This window comes from Apteryx rowi, unplaced genomic scaffold (genome assembly GCF_003343035.1).
Source record: "Apteryx rowi isolate R43461 unplaced genomic scaffold, aptRow1 scaffold_352, whole genome shotgun sequence".
NCBI classification, from domain to species: Eukaryota; Metazoa; Chordata; class Aves; order Apterygiformes; family Apterygidae; genus Apteryx; species Apteryx rowi.
The window spans coordinates 459,117-485,887 of record NW_020449997.1 but is presented as its reverse complement, the minus strand read 5'-3'; the positions used below and the strand labels follow the sequence as shown (position 1 = coordinate 485,887).

The 26,771-nt window shown below is 35.2% G+C and overlaps 1 protein-coding gene across 1 annotated transcript in view; it reads right to left on the bottom strand.

The window, feature by feature from the left end:
* Positions 1 to 26,771, bottom strand: part of CCDC178 (coiled-coil domain containing 178) — a 192,551-nt gene that overhangs the window by 73,331 nt on the left and 92,449 nt on the right.

Sequence of the window (26,771 nt, the reverse complement as noted above, 5' to 3'; positions counted from 1 at the left end):
ATGTGCTCTAGGTGACCCTGCTTGAGCAGGGGGGTTGGACTAGATGATCTCCAGAGGTCCCTTCCAACCTCAGCGATTCTGTGATTCTGTGAAAAGAAAGTTATTGTAAACAAGTAATAGATTTTTTTCCTCTTTGAGGATCTATTGACCCACCTAATGTTTACTAGCAAGTAGTTTTGGTCCTAAAAGTCACAGAAGCCACAACTTAATTTGCATAACAAATGGTTGGTAAGTGTATACACTAAGGATCATGCAGCTACTCAGCAAATCTCTAGCACTGGAACCCTGTTAAGGTATCCTGTGCAAAAACCTAAGCCTTGCTTAAACAATCTCTAGCATGAGTCAGGAGGTTTACCTTGTTGATAGTACATACCGATCTAATAAAATTTGAAATCCACTTAATGGTCTCTAAGCTGAAACAGGTCTTCGCCTGCATCTGCTGCCAAAGTGAAAAAAAACTAACACAGAGTTTTTGAGACTAGCTCTTCTTCTGAAATACAGTGTCTTTTTACATCCATGTTTTGAACTTTTGCTTTACTCTGTATAGGTGGAGACTTAGAAAATGCACCCTGAAGTATATATACAGATTAAAAGGGAAGTGAGAGTTCATATTTTTGAATAACTTGCTAGAGACCATTTGGAACAAATTAATTTTCTGACAGATTGCATTTAGCTTATCTGCAAACAAAGTTAATGATAGTTAAAGTAGCTTTTCACTGATAATACAGTAAGTCAAATGATAATTCCAATAATTTTGAAAGAAATAAGTTTAATTCTTATAAGGGCTCAAGTGGAGAATTAATATGGAAAATAAAAACAGATGTATTAAATACTTATAAGAAAATTTATGTCCCTTTAATTTGTGGACAGCAAGCTGAAACTGCTACTAAAATAATACCAGAAAACATAAAAGCAGACCTACTGCTTTAACTATTACAGATATTCCAAAATAAATAGACTTTACAAGTCTTTTGGGTCACATATATAAGACTTTTTGGGTCACAATTTTTCATTCATTGCTTTTGTTTCCACATTTTTGTTTGTTCATATGCAGTCTTTTCAGGATGACTTGGAATATGCAGGGCCTCCACAAAGTAATTCTTGTCTGTGGCACATGAACCAGATTACATTTACACTATAAAGAGAATGTGGTTGCAGAATAAGATCTGAATACTATAAGATTATTCTGTATTGATGTAGCTGTGCCAGTATCTATGATTATATAGGTGCAGAAGATCTGAAAAGCAAACAGAATGCAATAGTGGAACCATTAGAAATATCTAAGTTTATCCTGCTTCACCTTCTACAGAGCCCTGGGAATGGAGTAAAGGCATGAATCTCAGGGGACCGGTATCCCAAAAAAGCATTCAATATCATCCCCAAATTTTTCTCTTCAAGAACCAAAGGAAGAACATTTTCTTTTGTCTTTGGTAGTGATGAGTTCTGCCCAAAGGATTTTCCAAAAACTTGGTTCAGAATTAACTGCTCCAACAACGATTCAACAGAAGTGAAGAATTTGCTGCTCAGATGTTCTCTTCACACATATGCAGAAGGATCAAATTTGTTTTACTTATAATATATCTACTGAGGAATTTCAACTGGGATAAGGGAGGTTGGTCCCTATGGTTTGGGTCAAGCTGGAGTCATGGTTAAAAATGGAAGTCACCTCTTGCACTGATTTGAGATCAAGAACTGGAGAAGTCTAAGAACTTACCAGTCCAAAGGCTTGAACTGGTAAAGCAGAGACCCACCTGCAAGACCAGAAACACTACAGTTAAGGGTATATAGTGACACTGATTTTTCAGATGTGAATGAAAAAAATGAGTAACTATCTAGTAGGGCTATTTCGCATGAAGTTGTCTTCCAAGAAATTATAAAGCAGAGAATAAGCACATGTACAGTTCAGGTTAAGACGACATGCTACTACTGACAGAATTTTGTGTGATTTGATGTGTGATCAAAACAGCATATGAAAGAACCATAAAGGGTCTTGGCTAAACAGAAGGGTTTTAAATTGTTTACTGTTACAGAAAAATTTGAATAGACCTCACAACTGATTAAGSACTCTTGGTCCTATCTTTCTCTTCAGTCAAGTTTATAAGGAGGAAACTTTTTCATTGTGGAATCACAGAATCACAGAATGRTTGAAGTTGGAAGGGACCTCTGGAGATCATCTAGTCCAACTCCCCTGCTCAAGCAGGGTCACCTAGAGCACATTGCCAAGGACCCTATCCAGAAGACTTCTGAATATCTCCACAGACGGAGACTCCACAGCCTATCTGAGCAGCCTGTTTCAGTGTTCAACCACCCTCAAAGTGAAGAAGTTTTTCCTTACATTCAGATGGACCTTCCTGTGTTTCATTTTGTGCCCGTTGCCTCTGTCCTGCTATTGGGCACCACTGAAAAGAGTCTGGCTCCATCCTCTTTACACCCTTCCTAAAGATACTTATACACATTGATAAGATCCCTTCTAAGCCTTCTTTTCTCCAAGTTGAACTGCCCCAGCTCTCTCAGCCTTTCCTCCCATGAAAGATGATCCAATGCCTTAAACATTTTCATGGTACTTGGACTTGCTCCAGTAGCTCCATCTCTCTCTTGTACTGGGGAGCTCAGAACTGGACACAGTACTCCAGATGTGGCCTCACCAGGGCTGAGTAGATGGGGAGGATCACCTCCCTCGACCTGCTGGCAACACTCTTCCTGATGCACCCCAGGATACCATTGGCCTTCTTGGCCACAAGGGCACACTGCTGGCTTGTGGTCAACTTGTTATCCACCAGGAACCTCAGGTCCTTCTCTGCAGAGCTGCTTTTCAGCAGGAGAGTCCTCAGACTGTACTGGTGTATGGGGTTATTCCTGCTCAGGCAGAGCACTTCACATTTCCCTTTACTGAACTTCATGAGGTTCCTCTCTGTCCATTTCTCCAGCCTGTCCACGTCTCTCTGAACCATTTGGTGTACCAATCACCTCTTCCCATTTTGTATCATTAGCAAACTTGCTGAGGGTGCGCTCCGTCCCATCATCCAGGCCACTGATGAATAAGTTGAACGGTACTGGACCCAGTATTGACCCCTGGGGTACACTACTAGTTACTGGCCTTAAGCTAGACTTTGTGCCACTGATCCCCACCCTGTGGAGTCCAACTTCTTTGAAAGATCAGAAATGACTATTCTGGAGTTATTCTTCTAATGGTTTCCTGAAACTCCAGAGCTTATTGCCTGTGCTCCAATAGCAGGTCTGTCAATTGCTACATTTACAGACTTTTTGGCAACTGGCTGCCTTTGAGAACATAATGAATTCCTTCCTCATGTCTATCAGAAGCTTGAAACATTTGCCATGCTCCCACTGAACAGAATTGTACGTAAATAGCACTGCTTGACAATTAACTAATCTCTCTGAGGATAAGAGACTTTTATTATTATTATTATTATTATTATTATTGAAAGAATCTAGTTTGAGAGGGCTTTGTCTAGCGCTAAAATTTAGCCTTTAATTCAATGTTGTGGTCAGTCATGATCACAAAGGTTCAGAAGGAGAAAAACAATATCTGAGATCTTCAAAAAGCCACATATTTTCAGTTAGTATGTTTTCATGTTGCAAAACCGGAATTTGGCACCACTCATAGATGTTAAACATATACTTTCATCAATAAGTAAATTCAAGGGATGTACTGGACACTGAAGTTCCTAAGTCTTGAACTAATACCAGATGAATCTCAAGGTCTTGGTAATTCTCTTTAATAACTCCTAAAAAAAAAAAATGCACTGGGATGGGCACTGAAGAATTGGCAGCTCATAAAGAGATAAAGAAAATGAACTGATGAAGACAGATCTTCATGACATCCAGTGCCAGGATTGTGTTAGGGCTCAGTACTGATTTGCTGGCACCAGCTTGGATATGTCACTTAAGTAAGTCACAGTTCCTTCCTTTCTTGATATCATAGAAAGAGATTGGTATCAAAGCACTGAACTGGAAGTACAAGCATGACTCCTTCAGGTAGTAGGGGTCACTGACTCCACCAGCAGTGTCAGGAATATAGCTTCAGAAGGCATAAGAACAAATTAGCGAGCCCATAGAAGTGAAAAATAAAAAAGTATTAAAGCAAGCAGAACACAAGTTAAAGTTCAAAGACAAAAAGAAATTGAATAAACAACACTGCTGTTGCAGAAAATGCGAATGACAACAGACATTATGAAACGGAAAGGAAGAGCAAACACTTCTTGCATTTGATGCTAACTGTATAAAAGTATAATTTTAAGAGACTTTATTACAAGTTAATTAGAAACAATTATTATGATATACAATGCCAGTGAATCAGGCATTGATTGAGGAGGAGCTCATCAGATTCATTGGCTCTGAATGCTAATGGAGCAAGGGACATTCAAAGACCAGAAGAAATAAAAAGCAAATTCTTTAAAGAGCTATGTCATTGGTAGAAAAATGCCTCTATATCATAACAGATGCTTACATTTTTTTGAAAAATACACCTAGTTTTAAACCAATATTTGGGCAGTTTTTAGACTAATTTGGAAACAAGTAATATCAGAATATTCCTTAGAAGCAGGCTAAACACAGGCTAAAACTTTAATTCTGAATTTAGGTTTACTCTTCCACATACAGACTCATTAATTTAGGAAAATCTACTTGTGATGAAGAAAGCCAATCTGTAAATATAATGGGTTGCAATTTAGTATCAAACATCAGATTACAGTTGATGATAAATGTATAAAAAAGCTTTTGAAATTACAGTACATAGAATTAAAAACTTTTCCAATCCTACATCCTCCTCCTCACCTTAAGTTTAAATTGTTTGTCTAAAAGAAAAAAAACAGTTTACGATTTCATTATTGGTTTCTGCATAACATAGTTTTAGATTGTTAAACACTAACTTACTTGCCTATTACTGAATCATTAATTTTTCTTCTATATCACCACAGTTTGATTATATATACCTGTCAATAGTTTTAGAGCATATCATGAGTACTAACTTCTCCTTCATGCTATTATAGAAAAGATGAAACTTTATGGGAATGTCCATTTATTTATTTCATTTTGACCTGTTAAAAAATTATACAGGCCCTCTATTTTCTTATATATTTAGGGGTGGACAGTTTGTATGACTAGGGGAAAAGGCTAATTATTAAGGTCATTAGACACACACTTTCTTTTTGTCATTACAAAGACTAATATTTTTGCATTTTTTGCATATTTTGATGGCACTATGCAGAGCAGATGAAGCAAATAAATAATAAATCTCCTTATTCAAATGCTAATGCAAAACTAAATGTTCTTTCTAATGTATAGCTGTAAAGATTAAAGTGAAAAAGACATGCAAAAAGTAAAAAGTAATATTGAACAGAATATCCATTACCTCCACACACCTGCCATGCAGCTTCCGTATGTCTCTGAAGTTACAGAAGGGTGCAGATAGATTCATAAGTTAATTGTGTCAATTTTTGATTTAATTATTTGGAAATTTAAAAATATTTTATTGCATCATTAAATAAAACATGGAAAATATATTGGATTTTTCAGAATAATATAGTTTATTTTGACAAAACGTTAGCATTTAGTTCTGGCTCTGCAAACTCCCCAGTTTAGATTTTTACATAGTTAGAGGGATTAATTTTCAGATGTGGCATCCAAAAGTTTTTATAATTCTTTGAAAAATGAAAATCACTAAATCCCTTGATATTGGTAATCAGTATTTCTACTTAGTTCTAAATAAACATTCTTAATGAAATTTTGTAGCTATGTGCTTTGGCCAAACTGAGTTATGTACTTTGGTCCACTGACAAGCCATTTGGTTTCAGTGAATTTTGCCATAGCAATAATGCACATGAGTGACACCCAGTGGTCCTCCTGGTTGAGATTTTTTTAAACCACTGCCTTCTTTGTAGTCCTGTCAATTTAAATATCCATAGTAAAAGCTGAGTTTCCGAATTTTTATTAATTAAATTCCTCTGAGACATACTGTATGGGCATATAGTTTGATCCTAATAATTATTTCTCCTGGAATTATGAAATATGGTAATTGATGATGGAAAACTGCTGACCTATTTACTTTGATTACTGCTGAAAATCCAGTAGGCAAAATTCCAATTAAGATTAGATTTAAACTTGTTTTTTAAAGTACTTATTGAAATATTCCCACTGAACAAATTTCACTTTTTTTTCTTTTTTGTAAAAAGATACAACAAAAATAATTATGAAAACTTCATTTCAGTGAAGAAAATCTCAATCTCATTTCAAAAGCAAGCATAAAAAAATTCTGTTCTCCATAAGCTGCTTTTACAGTAGAATATTTATTTTTAAGAATATAGATTTTTAAGTAGAGAATGCATCTCTACTCCTCCCCTATTCCATTTAGAATAAAACTTTTTAAAACTTTCAAAAATGCATTTTAGAAAACTTTCATTGAACAAAATTAAACATGTAATGAAAAACTGACCAAAACCTAAAAAATTTTTTAATAAACAGTTTTAAAAAGTAATTACATTTTGTATCAACTCTGTTGCCTTTCTTAATAACAAAATCAGAAATGCCCTGCACATTTAAAAATTGAGCAAGTCAAATTTTAAGCAGAGAATATATTATGGCTCTAACATAACAGGACACCACCAAAATTTCAGTTATTTAAAAAGAACAGGTCTGTATTCTAGATAAAAATAGATCAACAAGAGCATAGTTGTCCTCTGTATCAATACAATTTTGTGGTCATCTGTACAATTCTGTTTGTACCTCAGGGTTCTCTCTATCATATTAAAATCTTGCTGGCTGGAACCGTGACAGACCAGCTTATTCTCACTTGCCTTAAAATTCCCCAGTGGTGGGCACTTTTACAGAGAATCCTTGGCAGAAACTCTTTGTGTATGAAAACCTTCATCCAAGAGATTAGGAGAAACATTTATTTGTCCTCTTTAGAGTAAAATTTAAGATCTGTCTTTCTACAAAGACTTTCAGTGTCTAACAAAAACTAAAAGGAATGCCCCAACATGTAAACAATGGAAATGAAGCAGTACATACAAAGCAAAACAAGTGCATGGAGACATAAGAAATACCAAGTACCTTTATGCAGTACTATTCTTTATTTAATGAATGTATTTATTCAAGAAATAAGACATGAGAAGGTTGGAAGTCAAAAAAAGTAGAATCTAACATATTTTGAGTCAAGATATAGTATGTTAAAGATCCAGTCTGCTTTTAACCTAAAAATTCTGAGACCAGTGTGGAATAGTTCCTTTCTACAAAAAAATCTAGGACACAGAAAAGGGGGTCCAAGGCAATGAAGGACTAATGCCCTTAAATGTATTTGTATTTGCGTATTGCTCATAATGCAATGCAATGCTAAACTAAAGGTAYTGAGGATTTTCCTCTCTTGATAAAATCAGATCTAAGGTAGAACACAGTCAAGCTTCAAGACAAGAAATCCTTCAGAATACTTCTATTTTTAGCCACTGCATGTAAAAATGACATTAATGGGRAAAATAGAGCCAATAAATACCAACATCAGAGAACAACAGCTTGGATCAAGGTGGTCATAAACGCTTCTGCTAGATTTTCACTGTATTCACTGTATTCAAAACTTCAAATCATAAAATCGGAGGCAGTAGTGGTACAAATGAAAATATAATTACAGTTGATGTAAATTACAACGTTTTAGACAAACTATTTACACTATTTACACTTTCCCACATAAAAATAAAGGACTGGAACTTTTCAAAGCAAAATAACATTTTACAATAACTGCTATAAACAAACAAGGACAACTATGTCAAATACTTTAAATTGAGCATAGCTAATTTTCCCCTCTAGAATTATACAAAATCCTACTAGCTCAACAGATGTATGAAATATGAATTCTTTTGTATAAAACAGGAAACATGGGTGTTACAACATAACTTTTAAGCAGGTAACTATAACATGCATCCACACACAGTCTTTCATTTTTTTAATCCATGTAGTTATTTTCCCAAACAACAGTTCAGGAAATATTTATATAATGTTTTAATAGCCTGTTTGAACTATTTGCCATTGGACTCAGGCATATATTTAAGTGTAATAATGATAATGAATTTTAAGGAAAACTATTTTTTCTGATACCAAAATCCCTGCTTTTGTACCGATTGCAGTTCTGTTTTCTAGCACTGCTCATTCATTTCAGAACTGTCACTTTCTATAGTGATGGTACAGTAGTTGTACTTGTTCTATATAAAAATGGTAATCCAGTTTAATTTGCCCGTTCTTGTAGTTTCAAATGTTGCTAACACAACTAAAGTCACAGGCATGTCCCCTGAGAAAGAAACCTACATTCTTGGGCTCTGAATAAGCCAAAACCAAGTTTTATGAACAACAACTGAAAAGCACAAATGAGTAGGTTCCAAGAACAAATGATCTCAGAACCAAAACCACTAGGATAAAAAGGCTACTATCAGCAAGTAAAGCTTTTTGAGAAATACATTCTAACCCCATGAGGTCTCATGCTCAGCACATGAATAGACAAAGCAAAGGGAGCTACACACAATGTCATTTTCTCCTCAACTACAGAACCCCAACAAAAAAAGAGATCCTTCAAGCATAGGAAAGGAGAGAAATAAGGATGAAAAGTGTTTATGAGTGGATTACAAAACTTAAAGAACTTCAGTGACCAGAAAATAGTATCTTTCTGTCTTTGAGTGATGTGTATATTTGTAATGCGAATGCTCCAAGCAGTAAGTCCCCATCTCCACAGTCATCACAGGAAAAGTCACTAAGTTCTTGAAGCAAATAGACTCACTCTATCACATGCTGCATTAGCTTTGAGTCTTCCTCGGTATTATTGCAGTAGTTGATAAGAATATGGATAAAGCTTTGGAAGACATTAAGAAGGGAGACATTTTTCAACAAAGCCACTGATACAGCTTCAGCTCCGACGGGTGCATTCCAGTTACAGACAGTGGCTCTATTTGGGTGATTTCATAAGATGCCTTGACATATTTCATATCCAGTTTATGTCTTCATGTCATGGCCATGTCAGCAGTTAATACGAACCATTTTGCACACCACCTTAAGAATTTTGTCTTTTCAGCATAAAAAGAAAGAATTCTCTTGATGTCAAGAAAGTGGAAAATACTCCCAGTTCTACACGTATGGCATACAGAAAAGTAAGCAGAAATACTGATTCTGTGACTTAAGTGAAACTCAGGAACGATCATGAGAAAAAATTTAGGACAGAGACTTTGTATCCAGAGGGACATCAGCTACAGCAGTTGAGTCATGAAAGTCTGAGGGTTTCATTGCCTGATTCCTTATCAGGGACCTGTCACATGTGATTCTGCTTCAGCAAGAGTTAGACTCTTTGCTCACTTTGGAAGAACTGTTTCTTTTACATGCCAAGGGGAAAAGATTTTACTGCAGCATTTCTAATACTATAATAAAAATGAGGCTAGCCACTCATACCTCATGTACATGCTCATGTACCTAAAATTGAATGCCTTCATCTGTGGGTTAAAGTTCAAGATAGTTGTGTCAGCCTCAGTTACTCCAGCTATCAAAACTGACGGCTTTTTCTTTGTACCTCAATCAGGATAGTGAAACAATCTGTGGTTCACAGTGGATCAGGACCAGAGCAGGACCCTGTATGGCCTCTTTACAAACCCAAGAACCTTCACCGAGGTGCTGACTATTCTGGTTGCTCCTCTTGGACATAAAGTGTTCTTGTTCTCCCATCTGGACAACAGACTGATCATCAAAATATCAGATCACTTAGTACTAGAGTGCCGCTCTTCCAAAGTCCATTTTTAATGGTGGACAATCAAAATCTCATGTCACCTACCCCCCAGTAGGAAGAGATGAGGTCTCTGTACAGTACAAATTATCTTTAATAACCAGAAGTAATAGATTTCTGGTCGTTGGCCTCCTAACAGTTGATGCCAGAAAGAGACATGGGTATAAGCTTTGGAGATCTATGATGCTCATGGAATGACTGTCATAACCAAAGTTAAAACAGGATATGATACACATCATATATGATACCACTAAGGAGTCAAAGTTTAGTTGCCATGACAGGTGAGGAGGTCAGGTGAGATAAAATGTGAGAAAAAGGGGACCTGATGCCAGACCCTTTCAAAATGTATTTGTAGCACAATCTCAAAAAGTTTGTTATCAGGAGTCTGTGCTAGTGGTGGACAAGCACACTGTGAGGTGAAGAGGGATTTTTCTTGAGCCATGCCTGAATTAGAGAATCAACCCTTCAAGACAAATTCCATCAGCATGATTCCTTTCCGCTATAAATGTGGGATTTAAAAGAACAACAGACAGGATACCTGCCTGCTATGTGATTCTCATCCAGATTCTCAAGGACAGGTCTAAGTCAATCAGAAGTATCTGACCTTTACAAGTGGCTTAAAAGCAAAATCTTATTTTCAGAAACACTATCAGATATGAATGTCAAAATGTATAAATACAGCACTAAAAATACATTAGACACAAGGAATTCAGTGGCTGTTGTTGAAGAAAAAACAGGAGACCTATGAACAAAATGATATCCCAGAAATATCTGTGGCAATCACATGTGTTCTCAGTGCTTGCCATGCAGAACAACAGAAACCACAACAACAGAAATTGCAACAAGCACCTCCATCCTACACTCTTATGTGATAAGCATGAAGAAGAGCAGGACATGAAATTAAAAGTTTGGCTTCTGTTTTGACTATCACTCTATATTTTTTCATATTCAGAACACTGTTAAAATCTCTAACACTAATATTTGAAATACAATGTATTTGGTGACATACTTTACATAATAGCACAGTACAGATTATATAAAACCAAAGAAAGGTGCTAAAGAATCTAGGGACAAATAAAATTTGACTGTTGTCTGCAGACAGCATTTTAAGACACATGAGTTTTCATGTGTTTATCTTATAGAACAACATTTCTAATATATATATTATTATGCAAATGTATAAGAAAAATGTGTTATATTTTATATTCATATCAAAACAATGACATATTAAAACTTCAATAACAAAATTGTAACCAAACAATTTGTTCATTGTTTGTAGTACAATTAAGGAGCTTAATAGCTTATTCTTCACATGGCATTCAAAACCCACCAGTTTATTCCGGTGCTATCTATACTATCTGATTAAGATGATACCCTCACCTCTTCTATCTCCAAACTCTTCCTTCCATAATCTAATATTTTAATTTAACCACTGAAAATAACCACTACAATCATTTTTGCTATGCAATTCAGTGGGATCATTTTGGTTCATTTTACATGTCCCAACTGTTCATAGAGTTTATTGCCTTTGAAAATCAATACATTTTGGGGGATTATTACATGTTTGGAACTTAACAAAAAATACCTTAAAAATGCATAGTATTATCTAGTATGGTATCACATAAAAATCCCCTGTAAGTCAGCTGTTCCCAGTTCTTTACCATGAACACTTGGGGAAAATAACTACCTTTGAGGAAAAGGAGTGAGCAGGAACGTCTAAAAGCCTTATATTCATGGAATAATACTACAGGCAAATAACCTCTTCACCTCCCCAAAACCTTCTGCTTTTGCACGATCAACTATCATCAAAAATCTTCTGCAGGACAGTAGAGTAGTACTTTCTAAAATAGTACCTAGTGTAGCATGTTACAGTTTTTCACAACAGTCATATGACTCTACTGTCAAATGTAAAACCCAGAAAAAAATTGAGCTTCGGAGTTAAGAGAAGGTGTGATAAAGTCTTCTCATCCTTCTCACTTGTCTCTATCTTATCTGCAGAATTTTAAGAAACCTACTCACAGTTCCTGATTTGTTTCAACAGTGCTCAACTGTCTTCTGATTAGCAAAAAATCATTTTGAGAAATATGCAGTTCTGATCAACTCCAGCATGACTTTATAGCCCTTTTAAAGTTAGTATTTTAGCATATATTTCATGAGCTCATAAGACTTTCTGACCTTTACGAAAGACTGTAAAGAAAGAGAATGACAGAGGATTTCTGTCTGTGCAACTAAAGAGAAAAGATAGATTTATCCACATTTATCAACATTTATTTAAGCACAATCAAATTAATCTTTACACATACTGTATAGTTGAGAACAGAACTTGTATACCTTGAGGGCCCATCCAGTGCCTCAATCCCAAAACTAGACTGAAAGAGGGTAGATACATGGATCACAGTGATGAAGCTGGATCTAAGAGTGTAACCAACACTGAATTTTAGATGAGACACAACTGAGTGTGATATTTCCTCTCATCTGTGGCCAAGTCCAACATGATATATTTTGTACTATGTCATTTCTTCTTCTTAAGAGAAGTCCCACATATTAGTAAAGTGAGATTGTGCTCTACATGATTTGGAGCTAAACATTTAAAGCACATATAACTGAAATAGCTAGCCAATTCAACACAGGCAGAATATTGTCTTCCACATTTTCTAGTTCATACCTCATCAGGATTGGCCACACATAATCATGTCACTTACTAATTTAGATTGTTTAGCTTCTATAGGTGCCTATTATATGAATTGAAATGCACACTACACAAAACAGCTTTAATATAAAGCCTCTCATTCTACACTGACAATAAAAAGAAATACAAAGAGGACAATTAAGTAAACTTAATCTTTTCTAGCCCTCAGCCAAAAGTCTAAGAAATATCATGCAATTCTCACAGAAGGCCTTACAGATACACAAATGTTCCATCATTCTTGCATTATACATTTCCTCTCTTTCATTACATAGCTAACCTTACTCACACAGAAAAGAAAGAAAATTATATTTTGAAAAGAAAAATATAAATGTTAACTGAATAATWCCTTTTCTGAGCTTTGTAAGTGCTAATCTCAAGTGCACGTCACACTGTCATATGACTACAGGCTAACTCTATTCATTCCTTCATAGCAATGCAGTAGCAATGCACAAGAAAGGTGTTGGGGGCATTGTATCCTTGTAGGAGTTTTCTTTTGGATGAGGTATAAATGGAAGGTCCTACCCAAATCGGTCATTACCAATCCCAGGGAACTCATCATAAGAATAGGTGTGTTAACTTCAGTCTCCTGGACAAATTCCAGCTCATGTAATTACATTCAGCCTACCTAATTTCCCACTGCAATTACAAATACAGAGAGATTCTTAATTTCCAGTCCTAAGCTGTTGTAGAGTGTTGAATAGTTGCTATGTTTCACCCAGGGTGGCTGCATTTCAGTAGTGGATAAAGCAAGCTGTGTATAAATTGTGACAGTTTGCAAGGCATTTTGTAATCATTTGAGATGAAAGTTCTATAAAGTTTAGATCACTCTAATTGAAATAATTTCCTGCTACTGATCTAAATATCCCACGTAAGAAGTCTTTAGAAGGAAACCTTGGTGCTCTGGACAAACTGGGAAAATATTTAATTAATCCTAAATATAATTATTAGAATTTAAAATTGCACATATGCAAGAGGAAGATTTTTTTTTTCCTTACTCTCTAGCAGTTTTTAAGACAGTTTACAAGCATTTGAGCCACCAGCAACACAGGGAACACCACTCCAGTCTAAGAGTAATGGCACATCCAATCTGTCAAACTTCACTCTTACTTTTAAGATCCCACCAAAGGCCTTAGACATGCATAAACATACCACTATTTCAAGGCTGCCTACAAAGCAACAATAAAAAGTTTAGCAGATACCATTAGGCAAGGACTGTTTATAAAATGGGCTACTAGAAATCATATTAAAATCATATAATATCTCTAAGTAGTAAATGTATAAATGTTCAGTTTCCTCAAAGCCTCTCTCAGATTTCATGTCCAAAGACTAATGAGATTACCACTGAACTGAAAACTTTGCCATAAAATTCAGGATGATCTGACCCCATAATTTAGAAAATTGAGGGAAAAAAAGAAAAAAGAATATCCAAGAGAACAGAAAAAGGAAGGCTGGAGAGGAATATAGGCAGGAATATCTGAATTAAACTGAACAAAACCAGAAGGGTCCGTTTTATTTGAAAAGAACTACAAAGAAGATCAATATGTAAACCATAGCTTTGAACTGCTCTCATGAAGCTAGTACACTATATTTTTACTAGTTCAGTGCAGTAACCTGTGATTGGAGTAAAGTTACATTCTGCGTCAACTTATATACAATTTTAATGCTGCCTTCACTACCACTATTGGACAATGGGAATGCATTATTCTAGGGCATAAAGGGTTTCATAAAAGGGTAGGTGGAAGAAAATGGAAATCCAACACCGTTTAAGGAAATCAGTGAATAAATTACAAAAACTGTCCCTTTGCCTGCCCCTTTTAATCTTACTGTCGTATCCAAACTATTGGGCATGTAACTGAATATCTCAACTGTACCTGAAGAAATAATGGAGCGTGTCTCTGCAGTAAAACAGAATGGCACTAAACTGATGAGTTTAACCCAGCAGAAAGAGTGGCTGTAAACATGACAAATGCCTGCTATTGATTTCAGGTTTAATTACTCTGTGCAGCACTGACAAAAGCCCATCAGATGTTGTTGTGAAGTGTAAATGGAACAAACTACACTTCACTGCCCATAGGAAACTGATGGTGTCTGCAGTTTGCATTGTTTACTTTATCCTCCGTAAACTTCAGCCTTGATCAAATTAACAAGTGCTACTAACCTCCAACAAACTACAATGCACTATGATTTTACAGCAACAGCCTTGGAACAATAGTTCTGCAGCACTTCATTGATAACAAATGTCTGGCTAATGACAGCATAATGGCAGCCGCTGAACCTTACCATCCAATATTGCATGTCCTTTACCATAATCAGGGATAGTATGAATTTTTAAAACACTCTCTCTTGCATTTCCTCATATTTTGGGGGAAAGAACAGATTATTCACTTAATATTCTAATAAAACTTTTAGTTAAAATATACTGCCCATGCTATGCAGGAACCCTCTACTTTCATTATTAACAACAGAATATAATCAGATCATGTCTAGAATGACGTAGCTACTGCTCAAAATATTCTCTGAAATAATTTCCTTCTGTTCAGACATCCCTGGCCCTACTTATTTAGACTCATAGCTTTTTGGTTCTTACTCTGTTCTTATCTTCCTTTTTCTTTTCACTATGCTTATTTAACATTCTAGTACCCAATAAACATAACATACAAACAAAAAAAGAACACTTTTTGTACCAACCCATTGACAATACTATCTTCTATTCTAAGTGTCTATTTTTTTGCTTGTACACAAGATGGTTTCTGTGCTTCCACCACATTAAACCTGAGCTTTGTTACTTTACAAATGGCTTTTGTTATTCCTCTAGTGCAAATTTTCTTTTTCTGGGATAAGATTCTACCGAGAGCATAACATTATAAACAGTATTATAAACAGAGGGGCACCTCTTCACAGTTTTTTTTAATGTGTGTTACAGATAAAGGGGCTTTGTTACAAGTAAACTGTTTAGTGAACAGAAGATATTGCTGCCAGTTTGAGTTGATCAAATAGTGATGTGAAAAACATCTTCTGATATTTGGCCCATTTAGGTACAGCAATAAGTGCTCCTCCTAACTGCTGCTCTGCAGACCCACAGCTCTAAAGGTTTGTCTCTTGCTTCTCAAAGAATAAGCTTTTTTTTAACAATGTGAGCATATCATATATATACAAATGAAACAAGTAAACCAGGCAGTCTTTTTTCCTTCCAATAATCAACAAAATCTAGAAGATTCTAAGAGAAGGAAAACGGGATGTGTGGGATGTGTGGATCTGCAAGAACCAAAGTATACCAAATCTAGCAATTGCTGGTAAACAGACTTTCTTTTCCTTCTCATATTCCTATTTTTGATGGGAGTAGCAGGCAGTGTAATCCCCAGATCTGATGATTATTAATTAAATAATGACTGCAGAATCACTGTCCCAAGACATCATCAACACAAGATACCAAATCAGTAGATTAGTGCTGTGCAAAGGTATGATGAAGGAAGACTGATTTCCCATGAGGGATGGTTATAACTACTCTTGCAGTAGAAAGAACTACCATGGCCTCAAGGTTGATGCTGAAGACTTGTATCTTCCAGCTACAAAAAGTTTAACATAGTTTTTAGTGATATGACTGAGAACAGGGAGTATCTCTTTACGGAAAGGAAAGACAGAGGTGTAACTTTTTTTTCTTTTGAAAATAACAAGTTCTTGAAATGCAAGTATATTCATGGCAGGAAAGTTACATATTTGTATAGACAGCTGTATCACTTTAAAGAATCTCAGTGTCATACTGACTTGTTGTAGGAAGGGCTAGATTTACTTCTAATCTGGGTTGTTTGCAGGTCCAGGTTCGACCTCTGAGAAAAACAGTTCTTAAATCATGGCTATTTGCAGTTAAAATGACAAAAAATTAATCTTCATGTGAAGTCTAGAAATTCTTCTTAAAATGCAGTTTGGAGGTAGAATGGGCAATTAAACTTGTCTGTTTTTCTGACTAACATAACTTTAGATGGTAAATATGGGACACAAATGGATTGGAAATCTAGGATTTGAGTCAGAAATGATGACTGGCACTGATTTTGTCAGCATGGTTTGCCTGCCAGTTTCATGAAGTCTACACAGTCTTGTGTGCAACAAACAGGATATTTTCTTTTCGTTGACTTTAATTATTCTCCTTTTGGAGTTTAACAAGTTATTAAACAATATTAAATAAGGGCATGAATACTGCTGATGTTTAATCTTTCCAGTCTTTAATAAAAGCCACTTCAGCCATTTCATTTGGAGCATTTTTTCTAAGGAATCCCCCTATAAAATTTTTTCTTGTTATGAAAGCACTTTTGCATCAATTTTGGATCATACAAAGAATGAATCCTTAAATTCTAAAGTCCTCTTGAACAACAGGGCTTCTCAAGCAAGTCTCCTTTCCTTGCCAGTAGAGGCAATGTCAAATCTTGAAAAAACGTAAACAGATATCTTCAAGAAAGGTTTAAAAGAATTTAAAAAACATTAAGAATCATGTTCTTTTGATCTGCCTTCCGGTCTTGGAACGTTTAGAATTTGTGAATTTAACCTTTTTTCACAAATGTAAGGGCTAAAAGAATTTAAAAATAAGATTCTGTAGTTCTGTGAACTGTGCAGTTGGTCCATTATGAAAACATAATTTTGCAGCACAAGCTCACATTTAAGAATTCAAAAAAGGATGCCAATTTCCTTGTCTAGCAAATACTTATCTTCAAAAACTGAGACTGAGCTCATTATAGGTGAATTTGACTGAGAAGATTAGGGAAATTCTGCTGAGTCCCAAGAGCTGAAAAGTTTCCTATCACTACCTGAAAACTTAGAATACTGAGATCCTTAGATCCATGACTACGGGTCTATGCTTTGTCCATGCTGCAGACAGATCAAACTTACCAACTGAGGCATGATACTTGCAACTCTGCCTTTGAAAAACCTGTGTTTGGTGCTCTTACAATATACCTTTTCTCTGTATGGGAAAGGAAAATTAAAAACTGAGACTAAGCAGAACAATCACCATGCAGAGCAAAGGATTTTATGAAACCAAGCTCTGACTTCCAACTAATAGCCTAATCTTTTTCCTCAGTTAACAGCTGAACCAGAACCTTGTTATTCCAGGGAAGGACATCTTCAGAGATAGCACAGATAATTTTTTTCTATTCTTGATAAACCTGATACTTCATTTTTTATACTGGTATTGGGGAGGGGGAAATCCATATAAACATACGCAAAGCCACAAAGTAGTTAATTCTTCCGTCACAGTCACTGGGATGCTACACCAAGCATACGTATATCAGAAACATTTGAGTGTCCAGCTTGCAGAATTTGGAAGATGCCTGAACAGATGACTAGATGGCTATGTTACTGATTCATTGAAATGAAAGATACAATACTTCCATGATTTTCATATGATTATATGATTTTGAAAGAAGAAAGCTTTTACTGCAAAATCCCAAGAACATGGAGTCTTCTTTAATTTTCAATACTAGATGGAAAGTATGAATAACATATTTCTGAATTAAACTGTAAGAGCTCGGCAGAAGTCCTAAATATGCCAGAATTCCTCCTTGCATTGCAACTAACCTTAGTGTGGCAGAGGACATTTTTAGTCATCTTTTTGCTTCTAGAATTAATCTTTGATACAAAAAATGTTTCTTAGCCCCAACTCATGTTCAAGAAAATTCATTATTAATATTCCAGGGAAAGAATTTCTAACTCAACCATTCTTCTAGCTAAGATGGGTATCTCAAAAACCACTTCAGAACTATAAAAAGTTTAGATCTATACATGGGTAGGTCTAAAGAACGATCTAAAGTGATACTGACTGGAAGGTTAAAATTCTATGGAAAACTCTAGACTTTGTAAAGGTAGAGAAAAGTGCTGCTCTTAAGGAAAAAAGGAGATGAAACCTGTCTCTTGTCTGCAATTCTAGTTTACCCATATCAATATAGGTTATGGATATCTCAGCTACTTTGGAAGTCTAGTCCCTCCATCTTTTCACATGATCAGTGTGCTTTTAAAACTGCACCTGTCTCAATTCTGTTGTTTAAGACAACCAGCTTTCTGAACTGCAAAAATGTTTTATCTTTTCCTCAGGGTGAATTACCTATTTCCAGTCTATAACACACACCATATTCATGGTGACCAGACTTCATATATCATATAGTGATGCAGGTGATTAGGTCATTTTTTTTCTCTCTGCCTTTAAGTTTCTTAGTCAATACATCTAGTAGGTCTTAGCACTTTTTTTTTTTTTTTTGTCTACATGACTTTTCCTGTCCACACTATCTAAAGATAGACTGGTATAACTTAATAAATCATATTTTTAAGAAACATTAATTTGATAATAAACCAATTCAATTTATAATATTCACTTCAMTGTGAGTTTCTTATAAAGCTAAAACATAAATGCAATACTGGGTGAAAGATTCAACCCCACCTCCTTTGTGTATACTCTTCAAAATGTACACAGGCACATAGTCATCATCTTAACTCTCAGCATGTTTGAGTCTAAAGAATCCATGAGATCAATGTAGATGAAAGGGTGAAACTGTATGCTTTTATGTGTATATTTCAGTCAAACCCTTTACTGTACTGGATCAGCACATTTCTTTCTGGAAGTACAACATGTTGATATTAGTATTCTAAATAATTTGTTTGATTTTAGAAAAATTTTCAAGAGCCAGACAAGCTGAAACTATCTGGACTGTAATTCACAGATGGACTATCTAGCAACAAATATAATATCAATAAGTGCACAGCAGTCTTCACAGGAATGGATAACTAGAACTACCAGTGCTTCTTCCCAGGGAATCCATTCTAATGAGGAGAGGAAAGGGAGAAGAGGTATAGAGAGGGCTGTCTGGCCATCCTAGCATTGTGGCATCCATTAACTTGGCTTTGAGAGAAAACAATTCTGCAACCTGTTCATGTAGGCAGAGAACAGAGCTATTGCTTGGTCTGAAAAAGGTGGAGCAAATCTAAATTCCTACACCGTTCATCTACATGTATATAAAGATTGCAAAATTTCCTCTTCCAAAGTCATTAGGATACGAACTCCTTTTAAGAACTTTAAGTCTTATTTTTATTGTTTACCATATGATGTGGTCTTCCATGATTTATACAATAAGAAGATCCAAAAACAAGGTTCAGGTTTGAAGGCTGGTCTGAAGTGCTTTGAGTTATAACCAGGTTATTCTGTATTTATCCCCTCGCATGATAAGATCCCCTGGACTGTCCTTCATTCTCTGTGAATATTCCAGCCTTCCTGGCTGAAATCTCTATGGATAATTGCATTGAGTGATTTGGCTATTACAAAGACCAACTTGAATCTGCATCCAAATGTTCTGAGAATTCTTCTGAGGAGACGTACACTTACTAAAGACTCAAGTACTAAACTCAAATACTGGAATTGGATGATTTGATAAGAAGAAAAGAGTCATAACTGAGTGGCACACGTTCATGGTCATTTTGTTTTCAAGAAAAAGCACAGTTCAGCCATCATAGATACTACAGACAGTCTCTTATCCCAGTTTATAAAAAAGTGTTTAACATATCCTTGGAGTGAAATAAATACTATACTAAACAATGCTACTATTCAGTGTGAGAGATCCTTATCACGCTTAAAACTGAGCATGTATTAAAGGAGCTTCCTGGGCTGAAGCCTAAATAAACAATAAAATTACATTAAAACCTAGCAGGAAATTTTGCATGTTTTAAATATTTTCTTTTCAGTGAAAACTTCATTGGAAATTTCTGGTTTTCTGAAGCTAAACAACCAGGAATGTTTTAGAGAACTAGCAGGTAGGAATTAGAAAAGAATAAAAAGCTTCACACAACCAGGTCATCTTCCACAGACATCTAGGCACATGCTTAATTTAGTGGACATGGATAATTCTACTGAAGGTGCAGAACTTGGGCTAAAGTACGTAATTCTAAAATACATTAAAGCTATGTACTAAAACAATATTAATCTTGACTATGTGCACACAGGCAAACCCATACATGTTTACAAAAAAAGTGGGATTTTTTCCCCCAAATTAAAGCTATACAATGACAAATCTGCCTCAGCTCAAAACATCTCTTTACAGTATTGCTGTTTCATAATAAAGACCACATGGAATACAAGTTCAAGTGAAAGGCTGAACAGTTTATTATCTAAGTAGAATGAAGACGTACAGATCTATATCTTGAATAATATATGAAATGCCTATGTACACTTGATACATAGGACTCCATTATATACTCTGTCACTGTCCAAATACAATTTTCTTTTTCTTTTTCTTTTTTTAAATGAGTCAGTCAGAAACCTCTGATAGTGCCATTTCAAATGCAAATAATTCTGTTCCAACTGCCTCTTTACATTAGCTAAATGAAGTCATCAGTAAACAAAATTGGAAGAAATCTTAACACAACTGCTGTAAACAACTTTAAAAGTTTTATATCCCAAAAGATTAAAACTGTTATAAGACAGTTCAGATTCACTGGAGATATTAACCACCGATAGGGCTTATAGTCCAAAAAATAATCTCTTTCATCTCACCCAAACTGATACTGGTCACAGCAAATTATAATCAAAGATAGATTTCTTGGAGGGTGATAATACCATTAGATTTAAGGAATTAAAAATACATGAAACTTTTGAGTTAATGAACGGGGTCCTTAACTGCTCATTTAATTCAAACAGCTGTTTGTTAATGCCCTAAGCAGTGTCATAAACTGTGAAAATACTGTTGAGTGCAAGACACTACTTAATGCTATAAAGCAACACATGCTCTAATATTAAAAGGATTTAATGGGATTAATAGAGAATAAAACATTAACTCCCTATTATGATGTTTTTAGGACCCAAGGGCAAATTCTGGCTAAAAAGGACTCTGGTTCTAAAAGCACAAAAAGTAAACTATAGCACTGTACAGCAAATCATGGCAATTTTATGCTCCTGAAAAAAAGTGGAACCCTGATAAGATCACATCTGTTCCAATCACAGACTGGATAAAATCACTGTTTACTAAAGTCCTAAATAACGAAATATGTGGAACCCCAACAAGATCCCATCTGTTAAGACTACAATTTGGATAAGGTCCCATTGCAAAAATTTCTATATGATAATATATTCACTACAAAATAATGAAAAATTTTGGTTTCTTCATCAATTCTTTCATAGGGATATATAATATTGTAAAAACCCTACAGCATAATAAATTAGCATGATGAGCATTAATAATGTATCAGGGTCTGGACTGTCAATTCAAATAAGCAATCAAAAATTGTTCTTAGTATATTAGGCTATACAACCTTAGTCATGTGTTCTTAATTCTAGTTATTTCAAATACATTTGTTCAACATTTTTCTCATCACCCATGCAATGACAGGTTTCATACTCAGTATATGTGGTTCATATGTAAATTACAAAAGCTAATTATTTGTAATGGTGACTGCTAGTTTTTCTGGTGTTAGTTTGAAAGAATATTCTTCCAGGAAAAAACATACAAAGTAAGATAAATACCTTTTTAATTGTAGCATACTTGAAAATTGACAATAAGAGTGGAATTAAAAGAAACTAAAAGTTGATACAGACTTAATATATAAATAAAGTCTATATCCAGTGCACAACATTTTAAAAACTGCAGAAAAAAGAATTAGAGATTTGAATTTTTTTCTAAACATTGAAGAGAGCATGGTTAAATACTACACTTTCAGGTATTATGGTCCTTCAAAACATTATTAACTGCTTTATAAAGTACCATATAAAATACATACTTCTGTCTTTAAATTGAAAAAAACCTACAGATATCATCTAAGAAATATAATTACAACTCTTTGGTTATTACCTGAATTTAAGATTCTTCAAAACCTTATTGTTTGTAACTGAACCAGCAGAGTCGATATGTTCATCTAGACAGCTCAGATTGTGACTTCTAAATGATCACAAGACCTTTCTTAGGGCTCCAGTTCTGTGCATTTGACCAAGTGCTTACTGTTAAGCATGTACGTAACTGTCGGCAGTGACCATATCTTAAAATAAATAAGTATGCATACACTTTAGACACAAAACTAAGCAGAGAGTAGAGCCCTAATTTTTAATAAAAGTGAGCAGTGACAGCCACCAAAAAGCCAATGACAGCTGTGAATGTTCAGCATTTTCACTGAAGTTCTTCCAGAACACACATTTTCTGTGCTTAGCATCTCAAAAAGAAATTAAATAAAAACAGACACATATCCAGGGGATAAGAATAATCTACTTCTTACAAAGTAGTGGTCTTTAACTGAAGATTGTGTTCAGATTTTCACATATCAGCCTTGTCCTTGTAAGGCTGGGATAAAAACAGAGCAATAATTTATAGAGTGAGGGGGAAAGGACAAAGGAAAAAATGAATAAATATAGTTTTTCACATTCAGACAAACTTTTTCCTGTACAGAAATTTTAGTTTCAGATATGTGGGGGGGGGGGCGGAATGTGTGAGCATATAAAGCAAAAGAAAGTTATGTTCCTGAATGTTTATACCAGACTCCATTTATAATTTATTATAAATTATAAATCTATTTATAACACATTATAAATCCATTTATAATAAAAGGCCATATTTTCCTAATCCTTTCTGGCAGGTAAAATCATACACATACATGTGCATTCTTCCCTATAYACTTTCTTTTCCATTTAGAAAAGAGGATTCAAAAGATTCCTCCTAATTTTTGTTCCTGGTATTCTTTTTGCAATGGAAAACCTGGTTTTGTACCACCTTTCTCATAGTGCAACATATTTGCAAGCTAGTTTCTGAATCAAACTATCTTTCTCCTATATGAACTTGCTTACATTTACTGAGTCCTTAGAAGCTACTTCCCTAAAAACTTGAGTGGCTGCATTTTGTGATCTACACCTTATGATGCTGATTCCAGTTTAGTGGTCATCGCTTAAACATAAGCATTTACAAAGTGTTACCACACGGTAATATTTGGCAAATGTTACTACATGTTCTGAGGTTTTGCAATGCAGAGACAGAGGTGTGCTCTAAACGCATGGTAACTGCACATAACCTATTAGAAAATGCTGCACAACTTTCCCATTGAAGATGACTACCGTCTTACAATGTCACTTGCTCTAAGTTGTGGGTTTGGGGTTTTTTTGTTTGTTTGTTTTTACAAAGCTTATGTTCTCAAACACTAACCTAATACATCTTTTTCATGACACATATTTAGCAGTGCTCATTACTGAGTGGCAAGTTAGATTTTTGAAAATCACCCATTAGCTGAAGATCAGGTAGATTCAAGTCATCCTAAAATGAACAATTTTTTCTCATTATCTCTCAATCCTGATAGTGTGGAATTGATACCTCTGATCACTTTTTTGTTTTTAATTACTTATAGAAGTTCCAAAGTACTTCATCACTGTTCTCACTTTAAATTAAATTTGTACAAAGGAATTTGAAGTTCAAGACTGAAAATCTTCTTTTGCTATAGTTTACTGGATCTAAACATAATGTTATCCCCAATAATGGTAATTTTAAAAATGTTATTGTGAAACATAGTAGTGCATAGTACACACACCAATCCAGCTGAAAGTAAACAAGGGACTAAATGTTTTTCTATTGAGATCAAAACAGTATTTTGGACAGAAAGTAATATTAATTTTGTTTGTTCACAGTTTACTACGTATCTTGTGTTCTGTGTTTGCTAAAGGGGGTGATGGCTGAAAAGGAACAAGACCTTCCTCTTTCCTTGGTCCTGGCTGCTGCTTCTCCATGATAAGGTGGAGCCCTATATTTAGACTGGGGGAAATGCCCTTTTCCTGAAAGTCAYTGAACATGTTCAGCTGGGAGAAACTCACAGGGTACAGGCTGGGGCAGGAAGAAAAACATGACAGCTGGTAAGCCTGCTGAATGAGCAAAGAGTGGGAACCTCTTGAGAAGAGCAGGGAGCTGAGAAAGAGACAGATCTTAAGGGTGATGGAAAGCAGTTTCAAGTTCCCTTRAACCTGAGAAAAATGGAAGTTTGTTGTTTTGTTTACATTATTTTGATGAAAGGAATAGGAGGTTAGGGCAATGGCAGAGAAATAGAGTCACTAAGATTTTGCAGATTTTCTGCTGAGAAAGAGAAAGTGCTGCTTCTAAGGAGCCTGCCTGACACAACTGTCTTCACCATGTTCACTGCTCAGGGGAGATGTCAAAATAAGAAATGTCTCATTGGGTTAGACCACTAGTTCCTCTAGCCCAGTAATGTTTGCAGCAAGAGATGGGAGAGCATTTGAGCTTTACTACTTTACATGAACTGTTCCCCTATACCATCACAGCATTCATAATCCCTGGATTAGGAATGTTGGAGGGTACTTCTTTGCTCTGCCCTTTAGCAACAGCTTATGAAACTTTTGCCTTACAAGCTTGTCTTATCTCTTTTGGGACCATTAATACTCCCTGTCTCCACAAATTCCTGTTTATGGAGAAGTTTATTACTAATTGCATTTAAAAAGTATTTTCTTTTATCTGTTTTAAACTAATCTCCTACTAGTTTCAGTAAGTGGCCACTGGTTTTAGTGTTGCAAGATTTGTGAATAATAGTTCTATACTCAGCTTATTTACTGTCTTTATGGTTTTGTCTATGAAGCACCTACCACAGTTACCTCCAGAAAAGCTTCTACAGGCTTTTTCAAATATGACTTTAGAAGACAGTGAGCAAAGCCGTCATGCTTCATAAACTTGAGAAGATCCTTTGGCTCCATTTTCTAAAGCTTAGAAAAATGAAAATGAAAATGAAAATAATTGGTGTTCTCTTGAGAACTAACTACCAGGGCATTTGGAGACATATGAGGAAAACATCATCCTGGAGTTAAAGTTCAGCATAAAGGATAAACAACCTCTCATAGGTGGGAAGCAGTAGATAAATAGATAAGACTGGTAAGTATTAAATAAATCATATCTGAGAAGTAACTTTGCAGAAGATCAGAAATACCAAGAAGTATGGGAAAGAAAAGAAAAAATATTCTTTTCCTCAAGGTAAGTCTGATCTAACAGGAGAAAGAACCCTTAATAAGAGAAGTAAAAAAACTGGACTGAAAGAGAGACAAACCATTCTTAAGAATTCAGAAAAGGAACCAATACACTGAAAAGTTACCCAGAACTGAAGGGGTACAGCCTGTACATCCTGGATTACTGGACCAAGGCTGTAGCCCATTTGAAACGGTGTGACTAGAAAACATACAGGTCTTTCTGACTAACTTTTCTTCTTTCAGATTTAACATGAGGGACCCTGAGAACCATTTAACTTAATGAGGAATTATTGGAAGAGAAAGACACTCTTGGAAAGAGTCAGAGCCATGCTCAATTTTGAAGAGAATTCAGTGGAATTAATGGGGCTAGCAATGAAAAATATGAACACACAAAGTCTCTTATGGACACAGATCTAGAATTAAGATTTATGCTATGATGAACAAATGATAAAGCTGATTCCTGTTAGGAAAAACAACTACAGTTGKTGCAGGCATTGATAAACAGAGTGGTATAGCATATCAGAAGGGAAAAGATAGGGGAAAGCAATCTTCCTTATATTCCACTTCCATTAACTTTCCTTAACATTTACTTATGACAACAAGATCAGGTTATCTGAATATGACATTTCAAAAGCAAGTAAATTAAAGATGAACACATGTCTTCAACCATTCGCAACCTCAACACTAATTATGGCAATCAATGCCACTGTATGAGAAATTGATACTACAGGGATTTACATTGGAATAGAATCTGCACAGAAGTAAGAAAGAGAAACTGCATGGAATTATAAAGAGTTAATCCAATCAACAGTAATTCTTTTATCATTTCTACTGAAAATTGATGTGTTCTGAATTTATTTATATACTGAGAAATCTTTAATAGCTTCTTTGAGCCTGCTAATCATTCCCCTCATTTATTAGTAGACAATGCTGCTCATTGAATATAACTTCTATCCCAGGAACCTATTTTAATAAAACTATCCTATCATTATGTGAATCCCTTCAGAAAGGATTTTACTAGTACAGTATTAGTAGTCATTTTGGTAGTTGTCACAACTGTCTAAAAGGAAATAAAGGAAAAAATATGAAAAAGGAAATACTGAAGTAGACAATGCAAAATCACTTCCTCAGGACTCAAAAGGTGATTCCCATACATTTTGTAAGCACTGAATTCAAGTTAAAGGTGACAGTCCCATAGCATTAGCTCATAATTTTTTTAAAAACTTGGATTGTCATATGCACAACTAATAAAAAAAATCCTTGCACTGGTAATTAGTATGTGGCATTGTTGCCTACATCACTTTCACAGAAGAAAGTCCAGAATATTCAAGTGATAGCAAATAGTCCAA